Source organism: Notolepis coatsorum, assembly GCF_963971535.1.
Source record: "Notolepis coatsorum genome assembly, chromosome: 8".
In the NCBI taxonomy this organism is placed as follows: domain Eukaryota; kingdom Metazoa; phylum Chordata; class Actinopteri; order Aulopiformes; family Paralepididae; genus Notolepis; species Notolepis coatsorum.
In genome coordinates this window covers 4,666,882-4,689,886 of record NC_140172.1, presented here as the reverse complement: position 1 = coordinate 4,689,886, position 23,005 = coordinate 4,666,882, and positions in this window count along the sequence as shown.

Genomic DNA, 23,005 nt, shown 5'->3' with positions numbered 1-23,005 from the left:
GTGTACCGCGACAGTCCTATTTCTTGGCTGGTGAAAGCGTCTGCAATCTGGTACCGTCGCTCAGGCTGGCCGCTTGCTGCGATAGAGAATGAGACATTCTCGCCCTTTATCGTCTTCAAATCTCGTCTTATTGTCCGAATTGTCATTTGGGTTTCGCTTCCCCGCAGCCCTAGCTGGGCCGCAGCGGAGGCGAGCAGCAGGGTCTTCTCTGACCCGTCATCGAGGACGGCGTAAGTGTCCAGGACTTTATTCTGGTAGCTTAGTGTCACACGCACTACTTTTAGGAGTACTCGGGCTCCACTGCTGCTGGCGGGATCGATGTACATGACGCTCGCTTTGCGGCTGGATGGTGCAGGTGAAGGGCGCCGTCTGTTACTGTCGTGAAGTATGTCCAGATGGGCTCCATCGCACTTGGTGCACCTTTTCTTTAAGCGGCATTCGGCTGCCATGTGTGAGCGCGCACAGCGAAAACAGCGCTTGTTGGACTTTATCCATTGACCTGCTTCCTCCGCGTTCAGCTTGGGGAAGGAGTCACATTGCGCTAGCCAGTGTTCTTTCTCACAGTAGGGGCACACTATCTTCCACTTCTCCGTTCTGGAGGGGGTACTGTGGCTCCTGCTGCTCGGTACTGACTCCGATTGGTGCATCACAGTCACCGATCTTCTTCCATCATTTAGTCGTCTGGTTCCTTCTCTGGAGCCAGGGGTGCTCCGTCCGAATGTATCTAGCCGTAGGCTGCTGACTTCTCTCGCCAGGAAGTCTGCTAGATCGAGGAGGTTCGGTTCGGGGCCATTCGGGTCTCTGTGGTCCCTCTGCCGCCTAAAGCGCTCCTGACGAGCGGGCGGCAGCTTCTCCAGGATCCTTTCCACATTTGAGTTGGCGTAAAGTTCATGCCTCCCCTTCTCTCTTTGCGCTCCCAACATCCCTACCAGGGACTGCACTCTGATGGACAGGTCGTCCAGTGCTCGATTGTCTATTGCTGGGGGTAAGCGGTCGATGTGTCGGATCTCCTGGATCACGTAATCCCATATGCGCCCATACCTCTGGTCCAATGCTACCAGCGCTGCTGTGTATGGGGTGGTGGAAGTCGCGTAGGCGAGCGCTATATTATGTGCGCGGGGTACCTTTAAGTGCTTCAGTAGGATGGCGTATTTGTGGCGTTCATCCAATACATCCACCAACATGGTCTCCAGACACATGCGGAGTTCTGTATACTGGGCCCGGTTCTCTTGGGTGAAGTCGGGTACCATAGGCGTGCCAATGTATGACGCTGACTGTGGATACATCGGCGAGCGTTGGGGGAGAGGCCTCCTAGGCGAGTCTCCTCCCGCTCCTTGGTATGGGCTGGTACCGGCAGTGTACCATGGCCCGCTTGTCCAGGTGCTGTTCCTCGGTGCGGGTCGTGCGTCGTGCTCACCCGTGTATAGAGTCGGGGATCTGTAGCGCAGCTCCGCGGGAGTATAGCCTGGGCTGTACCGGGCCTCCTGGTCCGGTAGAGTACTGTGCTGTCTTCGGGCGTGGTTCTCCTCCTCTTCCTCTTCGTCTTCAGTTAGGTCATCCAGTGCTTGTAGTCTCTGGTTTAGCCTCTCCACAGGATATGCTGCTCCTTCCCGGTTGCTAGGTCTCGCTTGGACCGGTGGGGGGAGGTGGTCTGTGGGGGGTATAGACCTCGTCTGTTGGTCAAGTTCAGGGTTGTTTACTCGGCTAGGGGATGCCGCCCTGGAGGTGTGTCTAGACGAGTTCCTGGAGCCTCTGGCGGAGGGAGAGGGTGTTGTCCGTCTGATCAGCTGTTCTATTAGTTGCGACTGCTGTCTGTCGCGCGCTGCGTCCCGTTGAGCACCGGCTCGTTCTCGGGCCACATTCTCTTCCATCTGAATGCGTCTTATTTCTAGACGTATCTGCTCGTGTTCGCTTCGCTGCTGGATCTGCAGTCGGTCGCGTTCAGCAGCGGCGTTCAGGCTGATGAGGAAGGCCTGCTGTAGGGTCCTCTCTGCCTCGCTGGGAGAAGGCGGTTGTATAGGGGAGCCTTCCCTCGGGGTACTCCTTGCGGAGCCTTGGAGCTCTATCTCCACGGTGCTCTCCCCGTCTTCTTCCGTGCCGAGTTCTCTCTCGGTAGCGTTGTATTCCTCCCGGGACTCATCGGGGACTACTTCTTCAGTACTGGCGGGATGTGAAGTCATGTCTGGTTCCCACTGGTCCCCACCGTGAACTTGGTCAGTTACATTAGAGCCCGTAGGGGCCTCTATGGTCGGGGTAGTCTGGGCGTTGGGGTTAGACATACTTTTACTTTCTAGTTTTACCGCGTTTACTGTTAGTAGAAGACTAGGTTGTTGACTGACAGCGTAAGCCTCTAAGTACTGAGGGAGCCGTCGTTCGCGCTGCGGGCGTTGGTTAGGAGGATCGTTTCGTGGAGTGTTCATCATAGGCCATTTCAATATTAATAACACTATATTAATATTACACTAATTACCCTCCGACTCGAAGGACCAATTGTAACTGAGGGGTACAATTCCCTGACTGTATTACTAGATATGATACTTACTACCACTACCTTTGTACTTAATATTCGGCCACCCAGTACACGGCATAAATATATTATCATGAACACTCTCACGTAGATGAAACGGATCCAACACAAATGTACGAATTAGAAACAGGTCTTTATTTCTACACAGCGATGGTGTGTAGAATAAGCACTTAATCACTTAATTACATTTATGAATTGAAATAGTATGCACTTTTATGGCAAGGAGTATTCGTCGGTATATAAATAGAGAATGTCCAATCTCTGAAGGCGCAGGTGGTAAATATACGACCTGGAATAGTTAAGGAATAACAGCAATGATACTTTAATGATTATACTAGATACACTAGAGGGGGTTAATCCGGTCGCTTGTAAGCCGACAGGAGTAGGAGGGGGGGGGGGGGTAGAATCCGGCTGCCTCGTCCGGCCAAGGGTATCCCAGGTGAACCCACTGTAGTGCCGTTCAATGCGCCGGCGATCCTTGGACCACAGATGAAAGCAGGTGGACTCTTTGTGGGCCGGCTCTCTCCGGTCCACGGGGGAGAGACGTGAAGCGACCTCGTCTTGCAGAGCGTCTCCTCACCTTGCGTCCTCTCCAGGGGGGGGGGTTCCAACACACGGCAGTGTCGGGGGTCTTTATCCATGGAATAATCAAAGTATCCAAAGCATAATCCGTGCCTGGGAAGGCGGGCTGTCGTCGGTAGAATAATCCGGTATACAGGTCCACTCGCTCGTCGGCTCTGGGGCTCCTCGGGTGCAGCTTCACATAGGGTCAAACACCCTGGGTAAGCAGTCAGTTCTCTGCCCGAAACGATGGGGTACTGACTACGGTAGTATTCTCACCGCACGAAGCACTATATATTAACAGACTATTATTAGCTTAATAGACTACGTCCAACTCGACGATATAGTGCCAAATATGACTATTCAAATATTAATATACACGATGTCTCAATACCGATGGTAGGCGAACTTGGCCTTACTCCCACACGTGGCGTCGCGGGGAGGCTTTACGTCTGTGACTCTATTGGAGGGTAAGAAACTGGACTGAAAAGAAAGTCCTACTTTAGTAGCGCAGTATATATACGCACTATGAACAAATAGTCCCATTAGTGGTGCGGTAGCCAAATTCCTACGCGGAACTAGGACTTGTTCGTACATGTCGAGCGGTACGTTTGAACTGGGTCTGAGGGGTATGGCAGCCTGGCACCAAGGTCTCGACCAATAGTAGAATGGAGACTATTATGGGATGTTCAGTAGGCTAGAATGGATATTCAATGCATATTGTACAAGGAATATACAAGGGATATCAGGGAATATTAGAGAATATACAAATACAATTAAATATATATATATAAATAAATATATATATTCGGTTTAATCTGGCCCTTCACAACAACATACATTGTCAATTAATTGGTCAAAGACAGACCACTAAACACTACTATGACAGACAGATATGACCAAATCAACAGAAAAAGGTATTTCCTCCTTTACCTTTCCTTTCAGCCATATAGGCCACAAGAGGATTAACGAGCAGCATCAAGGCTGCAATGCCAACAGTTGTCTTGGTGCTGGGCAGACTGAAAGGTTATAGGGTGGCAATATGCCGGATACTATAAGACTTGAAAGAAACAGACAAAAAGTGATCTTAATTCATGATCTTGATCTGATAGACATATTACAAACTAATGATCAATAGGCTACTCTTTGGCTAATCAATACATGGATTAATTGACATGTAATTGATATTGCTAATATAATATCCATTCCATTGAATATATAATTTCAGACTGAATTATCTGTACTAGTGGTCTGTGTACTCTTACGAGCTCCCAAAAACAACACAAACTACGAACAACAATGATATTATTACAAGGACAGATACAACCACAATGTCATATTGCAGACAACTGCCTGTTGGGATTTATCTCAGTATTTTATTAATATTCGCCAGGTTTCAATAACCGCCCTTGGAGCAGATTCACTTTTAAATCACATCAACAACTACATTTGGAGCATAAAACATTTTGAGAACTTGAGAAATACAAACTGAACGAATGCTAAATCTGACCTCTTCATTGGTGTACTTCTCTCTTCTCCAGGTACAATTGCTGCATTTCACCCCAACAACAAGCAGAGATATGAATGAGTCAAGGCCTCACTGCTGTGACCAGTGTGGAAAGAGCTTCATCAAAAAGTCTGTGTTTCTAAAACACCAGCGCATTCATACAGGAGAGAAGCCCTACTACTGTGACCAGTGTGGAACACACGTCAGGGAGTCTGGAACCTTAAGGACACACCAGCGCATTCATACAGGAGAGAAGCCGTACTACTGTGACCAGTGTGGAGCGAGCTTCAGTCAGGGCTCGAGACTAACGATGTCCCGTCGTCCCGGGGACGATCAAATATTGATTTGGGACGAACAGAAATCTTTTTTGGGACGCAACCGGGACGGGGAGGATTTTTTCTTTTTTTTCACAGGAAATGTAAATTAGCCGACTGTCAGTGCGCGCATATATTGCTGTCAAATGATGAATCTAAACGTTGCATGATTAGCCGAATCCAATGTCTATCTCCGTCTCCCAAGGCAGCGATACGCTAATCCAACATCAAGCTCCTACCCACCACTCCTCAGCCAGTCGCGCTGCAACACCAAGTTAGGGCTGGGCGATATGACTATTATATAAATATCGGGTACAGTTCATTAACAATACACTTTTTCAACGTATCGTGGATATCGTGATGTTTTTCCCAATAGGATTGTGTCGCGTCAATCTGGTCCACACGTTACTCGTTCATATCTCAGCCTGTGTTGAGATATGCCCATTCCGCGGTCTGTTAATAAAGTTTTCAATCAGACAGATGTATGGAAAGGCTTTTATTATAACATTCGTTGAGGTAAAATCATTATGGCTCATTTAGTCATCCTGTGGTGCACTAGTCTCCTACTAGTCGGTTGCGGGGAGCTAATGTAAGTAGCTTTGTTGATGTCAGCACACCGGACATTCAGGAAGTCAAAAACTAATGGCGCTTGCCGATTGGTGCTAAGAACAGCAGGGCGGGTGCAAGCGGTGTGACGTAATTGGCAGACTCGACTGTCAATCAAAATTATTCTGTTGTCCGTCAGAATGAATGAAAACTTTATTAACATATTGCAGAATGGGTACAATACAGTACAGGAGGATGAAGACCAGAAAAAGACTTTCGGCTTTTTTACATAAGGGTCCTCCATTTTCAATTCATCAAAACATTTAGAGACATACAAATATACAGTAGTTTCATAAAAATGCTAAAATGCTATTGATTGATTGATTGATTGATTGATTGATTTAAAACTTTATTAACATATTGCAGAATGGGTACAGTACAGCTCAATACATACAATTGTTAAGGGGATGCAGACCAGAGAAAGACTTTTGTCTTGTTTACATCAGGGTCCCCCATTTTCAATTCATCATATTTCATATCTAAATCATATAATATCTCATTGCTAAATATATGCAATATATTATAATCTAATAATCCAATAATCTAAATCTAATATATAATATAAAAATGCTAAATGCATGGGTATTTTATTTTGTCTTTAATGTTAGCTTGCAAACTCAAATACTGTCTTGGTAAGCCTCATAATGAATCGTTTGGGGTAAAAAAGAAAAACATCGTGATGTGTATCGCCGAAAGGTCAGAAAATATCGTGATATCATATTTAGGCCATATCGCCCAGCCCTAACCAAGGTCCTACCCACCTCTCCGCAGCCAGTCGCGCTGCAGCAGCAGCAGCAGCATCACACCCCAAATGAATCTCGCTCCAAAAAATAAAAACGTGTTATCAGGTGAGGGAAATCTCTCTTACCTAGGCTTTCTCCACTGTACTCCACTTAGTTATCAAAGGCGGAATCTCTGGACGCAATGACATTATGTAGTTTAAAGCTAAACTACGTTTTCTTTCTTGTTAGAAGAGGGATAACTTATTCAGTTAGATTTGATTTGACCTTTATTTATCTCTAACATTTTCAACCATAAACACACATTTGTAATAACAAAAAAAACTAAAACGAAATAAAATACATTTAAATATATTTTCCTATGGAAAGAATAATCAACATGGCTCCAATTGGTTGACTATAACAGCACCGTGACCAAATATCCCTATACTAGCACCTTGTTAAACACTTTTTTTTTATATTTATTTTTAATCATAATTATTCTTGTGAAATCTTTCCACCATGGGAGCCTTTTGACTAAATCAATTTATTCTCCCCTTCTCTGAATGGTGTTTCTTATGGCAATAACAACTATAGACGACAAAACCAAAGTAAAAAAACTACATTTGATTTTTGGGACGGTTACATTCACTTTGGGACGGTTAAAATTGTATTTCGGGACGGTTCTGGGACGGTGGTGAAAAAAGTTAGTCTGGAGCCCTGGCTTCAGTACCTCTGGAGGCGTATAGAGACACCAGCATATTCATACAGGAGAGAAGCCGCACTACTGTGACCAGTGTGGATCGCGCTTCAGTACCTCTGGAACCTTAAAGATACACCAGCGCATTCATACAGGAGAGAAGCGGTACTACTGTGACCAGTGTGGAACACGCTTCAGTACCTCTGGAACCTTAAAGATACACCAGCGCATTCATACAGGAGAGAAGCCGTACTACTGTGACCAATGTGAGAAGAGCTTCAATACCTATGGCAACTTAAAGATTCACTAGCGCATTCATACAGGAGAGAAGCCCTACCACTGTGACCAATGTGAGAAGAGCTTCAGTCAATATGCCAGCTTAAAGAAACACCACCGCATTCATACAGGAGAGAAGCCTTACTACTGTGACCAATGTGAGAAGAGCTTCAGTACCTATGGAAACTTAAAGAGACACCAGCGCATTCATACAGGAGAGAAGCCCTACCACTGTGACCAGTGTGACAAGAGCTTCAGTAGACATGACCTCTTAAAGAGACACCAGCGTCTGTTGGCTCCTGAGAGCCTCTTGGCCCCTGAGAGACTGTTGGCCCCTGAGAGCCTGTTGGCCCCTGAAAGCCTGTTGGCCCCTGAGAGCCTGTTGGCCTGTTGGCCCCTGAGAGCCTGTTGGCCCCTGACAGACAGCTTAAAGACACACCAGCACATTCAATAATAATAATAATAATAATAATAATAGATTGGATTTGTAATGCACCTTTTGTTCGCTGGGATCCCAAAGTACAGGGTTAAAACATAGTTAAAAAAAATAGAAATAAATGTGTTATTAGTAAAACAAATAAAATAAAATACAGAATAAAAGTAAGATAAAAATAGAACATAGTTAATTAAAAACATAGTATAAACAGACAATTTAATAACAGCAGCGCAATAAAATTAAAATAAAAAGCTAACAGTCAAAGGCCTTTTTGAATAGGTAGGTTTTCAGGCCTGTTTTAAAAGAGTCCAGGCTCTGTGGTGCCCTCAGCTGGATGGGGAGGCTGTTCCACAGGCGTGGTGCAGCCGTGCAGAAGGCTCGGTCACCCATGGTGCAGAGCCGGGTATTGGGGACCTGAAGGAGCAGGCTACCTGCGGATCTGAGGGTGCGGGTGAAGGATTTTGGAGTGATGGGTTCCTGAAGGTAGAGGGGTGCGTGTCCGTTTATGCAGTTATGGGTGATCGTCAGGATTTTGTAGTTGATCCAGGATGAGACGGGGAGCCAGTGTAGTGAGTGGAGGATGGGGGTTATGTGATCGTGTTTACGGACTCTCATCAGGATCCTGGCAGCGCTGTTCTGGATGTATTGCATCTTTTGGATGCTCTTGCCAGGAATCCCGATGAAGAGTCCGTTACAGTAGTCCAGTCTTGAGGAGATACTAGGCTTGTTCAAGATGGATTTCGGTTTGCCTCGACTAGTAGACGAGAGTAGCCGAGTGAAGCCGGGGGAGGAGTTAATAGGGCGGACACTGCCGATTTCACGAGAGCCTCTCGCCTAGTCTCGCGCTGCAGATACGCTTTCACGTCACCACACACACATTACACACCTGTCCAGCTCATTATAATGCGATGGCCGTGTGCAAAATTAGATCAGATTCAAATGTACAGCACACCATATACTGCTACAGTGGAATATACTATTCATATACCATAATGTATACCATCTTGTTGCGCGCTCCTGGCCGCACGCACACACAACACACTGCTGTATGTGTGTGTGTGTGTGTGTGTGTCTGACAGCTTGAAGTTTATCATGATGATATGATGATAAATTGATAACGCATAACATAATAAAGTTTTCAATCAATCAAACGTCTCATAACTCCCTGGCTGTCACATGGCTGGTGACTGACAACTTTTCTGAACCAATAGGCGCTTTGCGCGACCGTAGCAAGTCGCTTCCCAGCCGGGATCAGCCGGCTGAGAGGTACTGTGGAGCCTCGCTCTGAAGGCTGCGCGCGGCTCGCTCCCGCGGGAGTTCCGCGCCTCGCCTCGTCAGATTTTCAGAGCAAATCGGACAACATTCTAACCGTCATGCAACGCGCTTGGCGAGGCCGTAGTAAAACCTGCGCAGATCTGCGTCCGCCTATCCCATCTCGAACAAGCCTACTGGCATGGACAAGCTTCTCTGCATCTGACAGGATTAGAATGGGACGGAGTTTTGATATGTTTTTTAGGTGATAGAATGAGGTCTTGCAGAGGTGTTTTATGTGGGTGTTGAAGGTCAGGTGGGGGTCAAATCGAACCCCCAGATTTGTGACTGAGGGGGAGAGGGGGATTCATACAGGAGAGGAACCTTATAGGTAACAGATAGGGCCCAAAGGGTGCCTGATTATTTTCTATAGAGATTCTATCAAATATGTGCTAAATATAGATGCAAAACAATGCATTTTTAAGTTTTGAAAGATTGCGTCCCTCCCAATTATTCTTTGACATCTGTAAGCTTTGCAATAGGACTCAGGAAATACTGCATGTGGTTTAGAGGGGCGGCTCCTAGGTAGAGCAGGGCAGGACGCAGAAAGAAACAATATCCATCTTCCCTAATTTCCCAAAATGTTAGCATGTTCCCTTTAAACGCAGTGGTGGGAAGTGGTGGGAAGTAATTAAGTATGTTTACTCAAGTATTTGTTGCAGTTTTTGTTCTGATCTAGTCAGCCTATACCTTTTGCTTTCTAAAAAATACTGGATGGACACAGTAGCCTATTGATTGTAAAATAACTTATTTATTAACAAGATGATTCTGTTGGAAAATGTATTCCTATTCCTTTTTGGACAAAATACTGTTTTGTTTATTATTGTATTTAAATACTTACAGTAACTTAAATACTTACAGTAACGTAAGAAAAAGAAAAGCTACTTTTAACTTTTCATATTTTGTCATAACGAGTTGGCTACAGAGCTCTTCCTTATTATGGTTGAAAGAATGTAAATTTCCGAGAAAAAAAGGGGTGGGGGTCAAAAATGGCACTTTTTTATTATTACAATTGAGATAAGTACCCTTTTTTCTTCTTTTTAAGGTCTTTCAATATATATATATATATATATATATATATATATATATATATATATATGTATAAGCTAACCCATTAAGTGCCACACCTCTCTGTGACCGAGTCATTCCATGTTGTTTTGTACAGTATTTTCAGTATGTTCTCAAGCTCACTGCCGCTCCTTTTTGTGTTTTCTAGAAAGCATGCGTTTGTACAGAAATGACTGGTTTGTGTAAAGAGCTTTATAATGGAGAAAGAAATTAAAAAGGAGGGCACATTGGTTCAAAGCAATACCTCCTGCTGTTTCTATACTGGCCTTATTCTTTTCTTCCCCTTCATTACGGAGGGCAACGCGTACAGTGCAATATATCAGTTGGGAGAACTTCATAACAATGGTGTCTAGAGTGTTTATTTTTATATTTGGGGTCTCTCTTACTAACACATCCAACTGTCTTTCAACTAAGACATCCAACCAACTAACACATCCAACTGTCTTTCAACTAAGACATCCAACCAACTAACACATCCAACTGTCTTTCAACTAAGACATCCAACCAACTAACACATCCAACTGTCTTTCACCTAGACATCCAACCAACTAACACATCCAACTTTTCTTTAGTTTTTAACCTACTTTCTATAGAACTTCATTCTTAGATGCTTCTATAGAAAGTAGGTAAAACAAATTAAAAAAAGTTTTCTTTGCCCTATAGGATTTTTTATTATTTTTTTTAAAACCTACTTTATATAGAAGCAGCTGGGAGGTGCGCTGTTTTAAGTGAGCGTGGGTTATTGAATTGATTGATTGCTAATTTTATTACTGTCCGCCTTGTTTCCAACTGGTTAAGTTTAGGCCCTCTTTCGAAGTTGGTTAAGGTTAGAGTTTGGAACCAGGGCTGGTGGTCTATCGCCCTGCTCTAAAGACAAACTCTAACCTTAACCAACTTCGAAAGAGGGCCTAAACTTAACCAGTTGGAAACCAGGCGGACAGTAATAAATAAGCAATCAATCAATCAATTCAATAGGCCATGCTCACTTAAAACAGCGCACCTCCCAGCTGCTTGAAAGTAGGAAAAAAAATATGCAAATTAATCAATCAATCAATCCACGCGATTTTTATTTTGTTCCACAATGACTCATGACCCATCAATTACATCATCCAACATTGTTTAAGAAACTAAGACATTCGCCGTAACAGAATCGGTTTATATTTAGTCGTTATGACGCTATCAACATATCCATTCAGTCCACCCTCACTTAAAACAGCGCACTTCCCATTTGCTTCTATAGAAAGGAGAAGAAAATTCAAAAAAATATGCAAATGAATCAATCAATCAATCCGCACGATTTTTATTTTGTTCCACAATGACTCATGACCCATCAATTACATCATCCAACATTGTTTAAAGATCTAAGACATTCACCGTGACAGAATCGGTTTATATTTAGTCGTTATGACGCTATCAACATATCCATTTGTTAAAGATTATTGTCCGCCATCTTGTTTTTTCCTAAAAATCTGCACGCCGGAGTGATTGTAATTCGGTTGTGGGCGGGTCCTGGGACCAGGAGCGTGGAATTGTGAAGAATACATACGTGTAAATTGACTGTTTCAGCCAATCAGAATCGAGAAATTTGCATGCCGTTGTATAAGGAAGGGGAGTTGAGACGGTCCGACACCTGGACCAGTCGAACCGGGAGAAGGGTTGCCGTCCGGTCCCGCAGGACCGGGGGAAGTGTTACACATAATGAAACGTTCTAATCTGTATTGTTCTAGAGAAAGAATGGGCATTCATTCAAGTCAAAGTTAATTTATCATGGATGATTCCATCATTCCAAGCTGAGAGAGAGAGAGAGAGAGAGAGAGAGAGAGAGAGAGAGAGAGAGAGAGAGAGACTGACTGACAGACAGGTAACCTATAGAGCTGCTGGTCACAGCTCAAAGCGGATGTAGGCCTCTCCTACCATCTAGTGGTCACATGAGTGAATCTCAGCTTGTCCTTGTACCCGTTGCTCAGTTGATTATCAAGTCATATTACATGGCGTTTTAACATTCATTCAGAGTACAGCAGACAATTTGAACAATGAAACATTACAGAGTTCGTTTCTTGAATAAGATTATACATGCTTTTCTTTCCACGCGAACGGCATGGACGGTAGCAATAAATATAGGCCAGGACTGTACAACAGTTAATCTTATAAGGCCAAAGAAAAGACAGTTGACGTTTGTAAATTAGACGTTTCGAGGCGACACACATTACGCTTTCAAAGACGTATCTGAGAACCAGTAGTTGATTTTCTTTACATTTGTGGCATTGCATGGCAAGGTTAAAGGTGATGTACGTGGTCTTTTATTGTTACAATAAAGTGGTCTTCGGTACATTAAAATAATAGCTCTCCATTCCAACAGCCATCACTGATGTAGAGTCAGGTCAGTAACATGAGTCCAACAGCCATCACTGATGTAGAGTCAGGTCAATAACATGAGTCCAACAGTCATCACTGATGTAGAGTCAGGTCAGTAACATGAGTCCAACAGCCATCACTGATGTAGAGTCAGGTCAGTAACATGAGTCCAACAGCCATCACTGATGTAGAGTCAGGTCAGTAACATGAGTCCAACAGTCATCACTGATGTAGAGTCAGGTCAGTAACATGAGTCCAACAGCCATCACTCATGTAGGGTCAGTAACATGTCAGTAACATGAGTCTCCCAGTCCCTCCGCTCTGCAGTAAACACAAAATACATTTTCTGGTATCCCTTTTCACTTTATCCAATCAGGAGAGAGAACTCCACACTGCAAATGGTCTGACAAAAATAAGAAATAATGTGCCTGAAACAAGTAAAATAATCTGCCAGTGCAGTAAGCAAATTTGTCTTTGATTTCTTGAAATAAGTAAAAAAAAAAATTGAGGGTTCTCTCTCCTCATTGGATGAAGAGGGAAGGGATACCACAACATTTATGTTGTGTTTACTGCAGAGTGGAGGGACTGAGAGACCCATGTTACTGACCAGACACTCTATATCAGTGATGGCTGTTTACTGCAGAGTGGAGGGACTGGGAGACCCATGTTACTGACCAGACACTCTATATCAGTGATGGCTGTTTACTGCAGAGCTGAGGGACTGGGAGACCCATGTTACTGACCAGACACTCTATATCAGTGATGGCTGTTTACTGCAGAGCTGAGGGACTGGGAGACCCATGTTACTGACCAGACGCTCTATATCAGTGATGGCTGTTTACTGCAGAGCTGAGGGACTGGGAGACCCATGTTACTGACCAGACACTCTATATCAGTGATGGCTGTTTACTGCAGAGTGGAGGGACTGGGAGACCCATGTTACTGACCAGACACTCTGTATCAGTGATGGCTGTTTACTGCAGAGTGGAGGGACTGGGAGACCCATGTTACTGACCAGACACTCTGTATCAGTGATGGCTGTTTACTGCAGAGTGGAGGGACTGGGAGACCCATGTTACTGACCAGACACTCTATATCAGTGATGGCTGTTTACTGCAGAGTGGAGGGACTGAGAGACCCATGTTACTGACCAGACACTCTGTATCAGTGATGGCTGTTTACTGCAGAGTGGAGGGACTGGGAGACCCATGTTACTGACCAGACACTCTGTATCAGTGATGGCTGTTTACTGCTGAGTGGAGGGACTGGGAGACCCATGTTACTGACCAGACACTCTATATCAGTGATGGCTGTTTACTGCAGAGTGGAGGGACTGGGAGACCCATGTTACTGACCAGACACTCTGTATTAGTGATGGCTGTTTACTGCAGAGTGGAGGGACTGGGAGACCCATGTTACTGACCAGACACTCTATATCAGTGATGGCTGTCAGAATGTAGAGCTACTTAACACTTATTTTAACGAAAAGAAAAACGTCAAGTACAGTATTTTTCAGGAAACTGTCTCAAGTAGCCTACAGTATGACTGTATGTGATATATGTAGGCAAACCAGGGCTCAGTCCTATATTGCACATTCAGTAGGAAATAGGTATTCCAAGCTATTCAAGCTTTAGGGATAAATATACAAGGATGAGGGGAAAAAAACGTAAAAAGAAGAAAAGAACAATCAAAGCGCGTAAGACACAGAGGAGACGGATGGAAGTCAACACTGGTCACCTTTTACCAGACGAGGACACTGTTACCATGGCAACACCAGCTGTTCCAGCCTCATACGTGTCAAAAAGCATAAAGAGTCTGTTACTTAGCAGCAGGGCACAAAGTGGGAGTTAGGACCTCGGGTCAGGTATGAATCAAAAGCCTTTTTCCAATGACTTTAAAAAACGCTTTACGTGTCGGTACAGTGTGTGACCGCGAGTCGGTTTGCACTCGGCTCGCTGCGTCGTGCACCGGGCGAGAGAGCTCCATCGGGGAACAGTGACATCACTTTAGAGCCTTGCTTGAAAATCCACATCCCCAGCTACATTAATTAAATAAGAGCGTGGTAAAGGTAGAGGTCTAAACACTCGCCTACCACCGCAGAGACTCTGGGTTCTAATCCAGCTGTCAGCGGTACCTCCGGCTTCGTCAGTCGTCCCTACTAACACAATCGTCAGTGTTCACGGATGGGAAACCGGTGGGGTGTGAGTCCTGGTCGTGGCAAACAGCGACTCCTACTGGTCGGTCGGGGCGCCTGTTCAGCAGGGAGGGGAGCGGAGGGAAATACCGTGAACCTCTGCACGTGTTACATTCCCCCAGTGAGAGTCCTCACTGTCAGGTGAACAGAAGCGGCTGGCTGACTCCACATGTATCGGAGGAGGCATGTGGTAGTTCTACACCCTCCCTAGGCCGACAGTGGGGAAATGCGCGCAACGACCAGGAAGGGAATTGGCATAACGACTAAATTGGGATGCGAGCAAAAATACAGAAAAAGTGAGAAATCTTTTTTTTAATAAAAAATCCCATTAGCCAGATTAAATTAACCCGATGATTGAAATCAGGCTATCTCGGTTCCTCGAAGGCTGATTCGGTCGCAAACACGCTTGTTAATTCTAACCAGACTTGAGTACTCAGGATAATTGCGCGTGGGGCTGAAAAGGGGCAGATGTCGATCGCCGAAATCCTGATTTTCTAACGGAATAATGGCAACTCTGAAAGCAAGAGTGTCTTTTTTCAACGCTGCCGAGCAGGAGATGATTATGCACGCTTATGAGGAATATAAGACCATAATCATGGGCAAATCAAACACTGCCACCGCTGCGAGAGCAAGACAAGAAGCATGGCAAAATATTGCCAACAAGTTAAATGCGTAAGTGTTGTGTTGGGCAAATGTATATTATTTATTATTTCAACTCTTTCAGAATAAGTACATAAAAAAGCCCAAAGCGTATCTAATTGATACGAATTAATAGATACGTATGAGGATATATGTACTGTATGTGCTTAGGCAGGGCCGCCTCAGGGGGTGTGCAAGCAGTGCGGTTGCACAGGGCCTCGCGGGAAGGGGGGCCTCGCAAAAAATAAAGATTTTTTTTGTAATTTTTAATTTTTTTGTAATTTTTTTATTTATTTATTTTTATTTTTGTGAGGCCCCCCTTCCTGCGAGGCCCTTTTTCATCACAGACCTAAAATCTAGTTTTGCTTATATGCTTATATATTTCACATTAGACACGTTTGTAGTTTTTCATCTCCACAGTAGGAAAATGCGTCGACGTCATCTACTTCCAACTTTGCCATTGAATCTGCGTTAGGGTGAGTTTTTCAAGCAATTTATTCTGTTCCCGCTGTGGTCTCTGTCTCTCTGTCTCTCTCGTGCTACACCCACCCGTCGTGGTGTGTGTCTCTCTGTCTCTCTCGTGCTGCACCCACCGGCCGTGGTGTGTGTCTCTCTGTCTCTCTCGTGCTACACCTAACATAACAAGTTTCTTTATTAGTTGTCATACAAAAATACAGAATACTTTTATATGAAATGCTTTTTTCTGTTCTGTTCTGAGAGTGGGCTAGATACAAATAAAAATAGATAAGTATAAAATACAACGTGAAAAGTACATAAACAAGTGTAAACAAAAGTGTTCAATATACAATATACAATAGCTCTATAAAACTCTATACAACTGACTAAGGTCCTACTACAGGTCACTTTTTCCACGTCAATCTCCCCTCATGATAGAAGAGGCTGGGGGGTCCTCATGATAGAAGAGGCCTGGGGGTCCTCATGATAGTAGAGGCTGGGGGGTCCTCATGATAGAAGAGGCCTGGGGGTCCTCATGATAGAAGAGGCTGGGGGGTCCTCATGATAGAAGAGGCTGGGGGGTCCTCATGATAGTAGAGGCTGGGGGGTCCTCATGATAGTAGAGGCTGGGGGGTCCTCATGATAGTAGAGGCTGGGGGGTCCTCATGATAGAAGAGGCTGGGGGGGGGGGGTCCTCATGATAGAGGAGGCTGGGGGGTCCTCATGATAGTAGAGGCTGGGGGGTCCTCATGATAGAAGAGGCTGGGGGGTCCTCATGATAGAAGAGGCTGGGGGGTCCTCATGATAGAAGAGGCTGGGGGGTCCTCATGATAGAAGAGGCTGGGGGGTCCTCATGATAGAAGAGGCTGGGGGGTCCTCATGATAGTAGAGGGTGGGGGGTCCTCATGATAGAAGAGGCTGGGGGGTCCTCATGATAGTAGAGGGTGGGGGGTCCTCATGATAGAAGAGGCTGGGGGGTCCTCATGATAGTAGAGGCTGGGGGGTCCTCATGATAGAAGAGGCTGGGGGGTCCTCATGATAGAAGAGGCTGGGGGGTCCTCATGATAGAAGAGGCTGGGGGGGGGGGGTCCTCATGATAGAAGAGGCTGGGGGGTCCTCATGATAGTAGAGGCTGGGGGGTCCTCATGATAGAAGAGGCTGGGGGGGGGGGGTCCTCATGATAGAAGAGGCTGGGGGGTCCTCATGATAGTAGAGGCTGGGGGGTCCTCATGATAGAAGAGGCTGGGGGGGGGGGGTCCTCATGATAGAAGAGGCTGGGGGGTCCTCATGATAGAAGAGGCTGGGGGGGGGGGGTCCTCATGATAGAAGAGGCTGGGGGGTCCTCATGATAGTAGAGGCTGGGGGGTCCTCATGATAGTAGAGGCTGGGGGGTCCTCATGATAGAAGAGGCTGGGGGGTCCTCATGATAGAAGAGGCTGGGGGGTCCTCATGATAGTAGAGGGTGGGGGGTCCTCATGATAGAAGAGGCTGGGGGGTCCTCATGATAGTAGAGGGTGGGGGGTCCTCATGATAGAAGAGGCTGGGGGGTCCTCATGATAGTAGAGGGTGGGGAGTCCTCATGATAGTAGAGGCTGGGGGGTCCTCATGATAGAAGAGGCTGGGGGGTCCTCATGATAGTAGAGGGTGGGGAGTCCTCATGATAGAGGAGGCTGGGGGGTCCTCATGATAGTAGAGGGTGGGGGGTCCTCATGATAGAGGAGGCTGGGGGGTCCTCATGATAGTAGAGGGTGGGGAGTCCTCATGATAGTAGAGGGTGGGGGGTCCTCATGATAGTAGAGGGTGGGGAGTCCTCATGATAGTAGAGGGTGGGGGGTCCTCATGATAGTAGAGGGTGGGGGGTCCTCATGATAGAGGAGGCTGGGGGGTCCTCATGATAGTAGAGGGTGGGGAGTCCTCATGATAGTAGAGGGTGGGGGGTCCTCATGATAGTAGAGGGTGGGGAGTCCTCATGATAGTAGAGGCTGGGGGGTCCTCATGATAGTAGAGGGTGGGGAGTCCTCATGATAGAGGAGGCTGGGGGGTCCTCATGATAGTAGAGGGTGGGGAGTCCTCATGATAGAGGAGGCTGGGGGGTCCTCATGATAGTAGAGGGTGGGGGGTCCTCATGATAGAGGAGGCTGGGGGGTCCTCATGATAGTAGAGGGTGGGGAGTCCTCATGATAGTAGAGGGTGGGGGGTCCTCATGATAGTAGAGGGTGGGGGGTCCTCATGATAGTAGAGGCTGGGGGGTCCTCATGATAGAAGAGGCTGGGGGGTCCTCATGATAGAGGAGGCTGGGGGGTCCTCATGATAGTAGAGGCTGGGGGGTCCTCATGATAGAAGAGGCTGGGGGGTCCTCATGATAGTAGAGGCTGGGGGGTCCTCATGATAGTAGAGGCTGGGGGGTCCTCATGATAGTAGAGGCTGGGGGGTCCTCATGATAGAAGAGGCTGGGGGGTCCTCATGATAGTAGAGGCTGGGGGGTCCTCATGATAGAGGAGGCTGGGGGGTCCTCATGATAGTAGAGGCTGGGGGGTCCTCATGATAGAGGAGGCTGGGGGGTCCTCATGATAGAAGAGGCTGGGGGGTCCTCATGATAGTAGAGGCTGGGGGGTCCTCATGATAGAAGAGGCTGGGGGGTCCTCATGATAGAAGAGGCTGGGGGGTCCTCATGATAGAAGAGGCTGGGGGGTCCTCATGATAGTAGAGGGTGGGGGGTCCTCATGATAGTAGAGGCTGGGGGGTCCTCATGATAGAAGAGGCTGGGGGGTCCTCATGATAGAAGAGGCTGGGGGGTCCTCATGATAGTAGAGGCTGGGGGGTCCTCATGATAGAAGAGGCTGGGGGGTCCTCATGATAGTAGAGGGTGGGGGGTCCTCATGATAGAGGAGGCTGGGGGGTCCTCATGATAGAAGAGGCTGGGGGGTCCTCATGATAGAAGAGGCTGGGGGGTCCTCATGATAGAGGAGGCTGGGGGGTGCAGTAGGCCTCAGACCACCTTTCTGAAATACTGTAACACAGAGTCAACTACCAAGCATCTGGATCGTCGTACTCTGAGCCACAATTTCAACAACTTCCAAGCTGACGACACATTGAAGTCAATAAGAGATTCCTTTTTCTTTTGTTATCTTTTTTGTAAAACAATTATTTTGAAGGAACCCAAAACTATACCGACCCATAATGTTAGATGTACCGTTAACGATAGAATATATGCAGTAATGCTGTCTTACAGCGACCTCTAGGAGAAAGAGACCTGCTTGGTGTTGTAATTTTGTGTGGGTTAGAGTTGTGTGTGTGGGGGGGGGGGGGGCTGTTTTGCCTGGGGGTCACGTGTGTGACGATATTACATATTCTACCTTTAACACTAGCACAGCCGACAAGGGGTCACATGACCCCGAGGCATTTTCAATAAATGTATCCTCGTCACTATGTCGAGCTCCAGCTCTGTCACTCAATGACTTTTCCTAAAAGTACCCGTTTTATCTGGCACGGTTTCTTAAATTTCAAAATGACTTCAGGAAAATGTAATTAGAACGTTATTCCACATATATATGTGGAAAGTCACAGCACTTTGCGAGCGTCTAGCGCAGGGGTAGCCAACCCATGGCTCGCGAGCCGCATGTGGCTCTTTGCTCGTCAATGTGTGGCTCTTCCATCAAAAAAATTTAAAATACAAAATAATAATTATTTTATTTATTATTATCATTATTATTTATTTTTGTCACTCAAACCTGTGGTAAACCTCATATTTTTATATTAAGAGATAATTATATAGTTTACACTGTTTATTTCTCATATAAGCTGTGGGGTCATCTGACCCCTTCCGGCGGGAATCAGTGACATTTTCTCCATGGCTGTTCTAGTGTTAAGACATGCATGACATACTGATATATATATCTCTGAGCACCTGAAGACTGTGCTATTAAACCAGGAAGTGCAGCACTGTTGATAAGGCTGTAGCCTCCACTACTATAGTGGCCTGCGCTGCAACACAACTAACACAAGAGTGAACAAAAAATGCTCATGGTCGTTGACTGCTCGCTTGTGTTGTTTGTTGGATTAGTTTTGGATTATTTGGGCTCGCCAAACAAACTATCAAAACGTACACAGAACCGCGGTCTGTCGTTGACTGAGTCACGTGTTGTCGCTGTGTGTCAGACTCTGGATTCTTTCGAACACCCGCCCACCTCTACCTCTGATTGGCTTACCATGACATTTTACTCAACCTCAGCCAATCGCGCACTGCCCACTAACCAAGGAAAAAAAGTATTGCTTCTCAGCGCAGATATCTGTCTGATCTGAAAAAGAAAACAGCTTCAATCATAGTAACGCAACGCATTTTTTGGCAGTAACGGTAACAGCGTTATTAAGATTGGAAGAGTAGATTACTTGTTACTGAAAAAACGAATGCTGTTATTCCCATCACTGGATGTCACAGTATGATGTCATAATAGAACATTCTAGAACATTTGTGATGTCACAGTATGATGTCATAATCAAACGTTCTAGAACATTCGTGATGGCACCGTATGATGTCATAATAGAACATTCTAGAACATTTGTGATGTCACAGTATGATGTCATAATCAAACATTCTAGAACATTTGTGTACAGTATCAGGCAGGAAGTAGCAGCAGTAGCTGCACTTCAATGGACAATGTAGTTGATGACGGGGTCCAGTAGAAGAAGAAAAAGAAGGTGAAGAAGGAGAAGAAGGAGAAGAAGAAGAGCCCATAAAAAGAATTGCGGAGGGCAGTAATACGCCACGATGCGTCTACTCTGCCGGAAATTCAAATAAGAAGAAGAAGAAGAAGAATATCTCAGATCTCAGAAGACAAGTGAAGATCTCACTTGTTGTTTCCGGCTATTTGTCTGTAAGCTTGAATATATTCTGTAGATACAATTTAAAATCGCCACATGGAAAAGGAAACAATGTCCTGTACAATCCTTAATGAGCTGCGTCTGCAGGGAAGGTTCTGTGATGTGGTTATTAAAGTCAACAGCACTGAGTTGAATGCCCACAAGGCCCTCCTGTGTGACTGCAGCGACTATTTCAGGTAAGTTTAGCTTGGTTCAGGTTAGCTTGGTTCAGGTTAGCTTGCTTCAGCTTAGCTTGGTTTAGGTTAGCTTGGTTCAGGTTAGCTTGGTTAGTAAACAGATACCATACTGTACTTTTACTGTAAACAGATACTATACAGTACTTCTACTGTAAACATATACTATACAGTACGTCTACTGTAAAAAATATACTATACTGTACTTCTACTGTAAAACATATACTATACTGTACCTATACTGTAACAAGATAATATACTGTACTTCTACTGTAAACAGACACTATACTGTACTTATACTGTAAACAGATACTATACTGCACTTCTAATGTAAACAGATCCTATAATGTAATTTTACTGTAAACAGATACTATACTGTACTTCTACTGTAAAATATACTATACTGCACTTATACTGTAAACAGATACTATACTGTACTTCTACTGTACAAATATACTATACTGCACTTCTACTGTAAACATATACTATACTGTACTTCTACTGTAAACAGATATTATACTGTACTTATACTGTAAACATATCATATACTGTACTTCTACTGTAAACTGATAATATACTATACTTCTACTGTAAACATATACTATACTGTACTTCTACTGTAAAATATACTATACTGTACTTCTACTGTACAAATATACTATACTGCACTTATACTGTAAACATATACTATACTGTACTTCTACTGTAAACATATACTATACTGTACTTCTACTGTAAACAGATACTATACTGTACTTCTACTGTAAAATATACTATACTTCTACTGTGCTAAGACCCTATACTTCTACAGTGAAAACATATTACTACACAGGACAGCATGTTGCTTACTGTTTACTCATCAGATATCTCTATACTCTGCGTCCCACAGAGCCCTCTTCACTCGCTGGAGCGACTCAGAGAAAGCAGTCTACACTATCCCTGGGGTGTCCCCGGGTATGATGCAGCTCATCATAGAGTACTCCTACACACGCTTTGTGCTGGTGACAGCAGAGAACGTGGAAGAGCTTCTGATGGCTGCAGACCAGCTTCTCGTCACTGGCATAGTAGGAGCGTGCTCTGGCTTCCTAGAAGGCCAGCTGTCTCTGGAAAACTGTGTCGGCATCTGGAGGTTCGTGGACATCTACAACTGCCCTGACCTGAGGCGCAAGGCCCATCTCTTCATCGTGTGCCACTTTGAGGAGATGTTGCACGTCTCACAGGAGTTTGTGGAGCTGTCCCCGCAGCAACTGGTGGACATCATCGAGAGGGATGACCTGAACGTGAAGAGCGAGGAGACGGTGTTCGAGGCCGTCCTCCGTTGGATCGACCACTCCCGTGAGGAGCGTAAAACACACATCCCTTTGCTGCTGCCCAAGGTAACTAATTGTATTACGGATACGCAAACATGGTTGCTAGTGCCTGAGCCACATTTATTTAATTTTTTTTTTTTATTATTTTACTTTTTCTTGTTTGTCTGTCTCTTGTCAAGGTCATTATGATTCATGTTACTGTTATTATTGTTGTCGTCGCTGTTGTCATTGTTATTATTGGTATTAAGACCCGTCGCCTTAGGTCTGCAGATGCCAACCTCCTAACACCTCCCACGACCAGGCTCCGGACCTGGGGCGACAGGGCCTTTGCTGCTGCTGCCCCCTCCCTCTGGAATGCCCTCCCCAGCCATATCCGTGATGCAAACACCCTGACATCATTTAAATCAGCCCTCAAAACCCACCTTTTCAATCTTGCTTTTGACCTCTAATTCTGTCGCTGTTATTTTATTTTGTCATGTATTATTTTTGTTCTGTTTTGTTCTGTTTTTTGTTTTGCCATAGTTTGTCTCTTTATTATTATTATTATTATTATTATTATTATTATTATTATTATTATTATTATTATTATTATTATTATTATTATTATTATTATTATTGTACTGTTATGTTCTGTTTTATGTATGAAAAGAAAAGAAAAGAAAAACATTTATAAAAAATAAATAAACTAATTGTATTACTGTGCATTACATTAAAACAACACTAGGTTCCCTAGTACAGTGGTTGTCAAACATTTGGGTCCAAACGGTTCCCTAGCAACAGAAACCCTCTACAAACGATGTCTAAGTTGTACCCGCTGTCTGCTTGTCTCTTCCCAGGTTCGCATGGGCTTGATGAGGCCTGACTACTTCAGGAGCAACGTCCAGAACAACCCTGTGGTGAGGGACAGCCACGACTGCAGGGCCCTCATCCTCAGCGTCCTGAACCCCCCTGGCTCCGACAGGCTCCCAAACC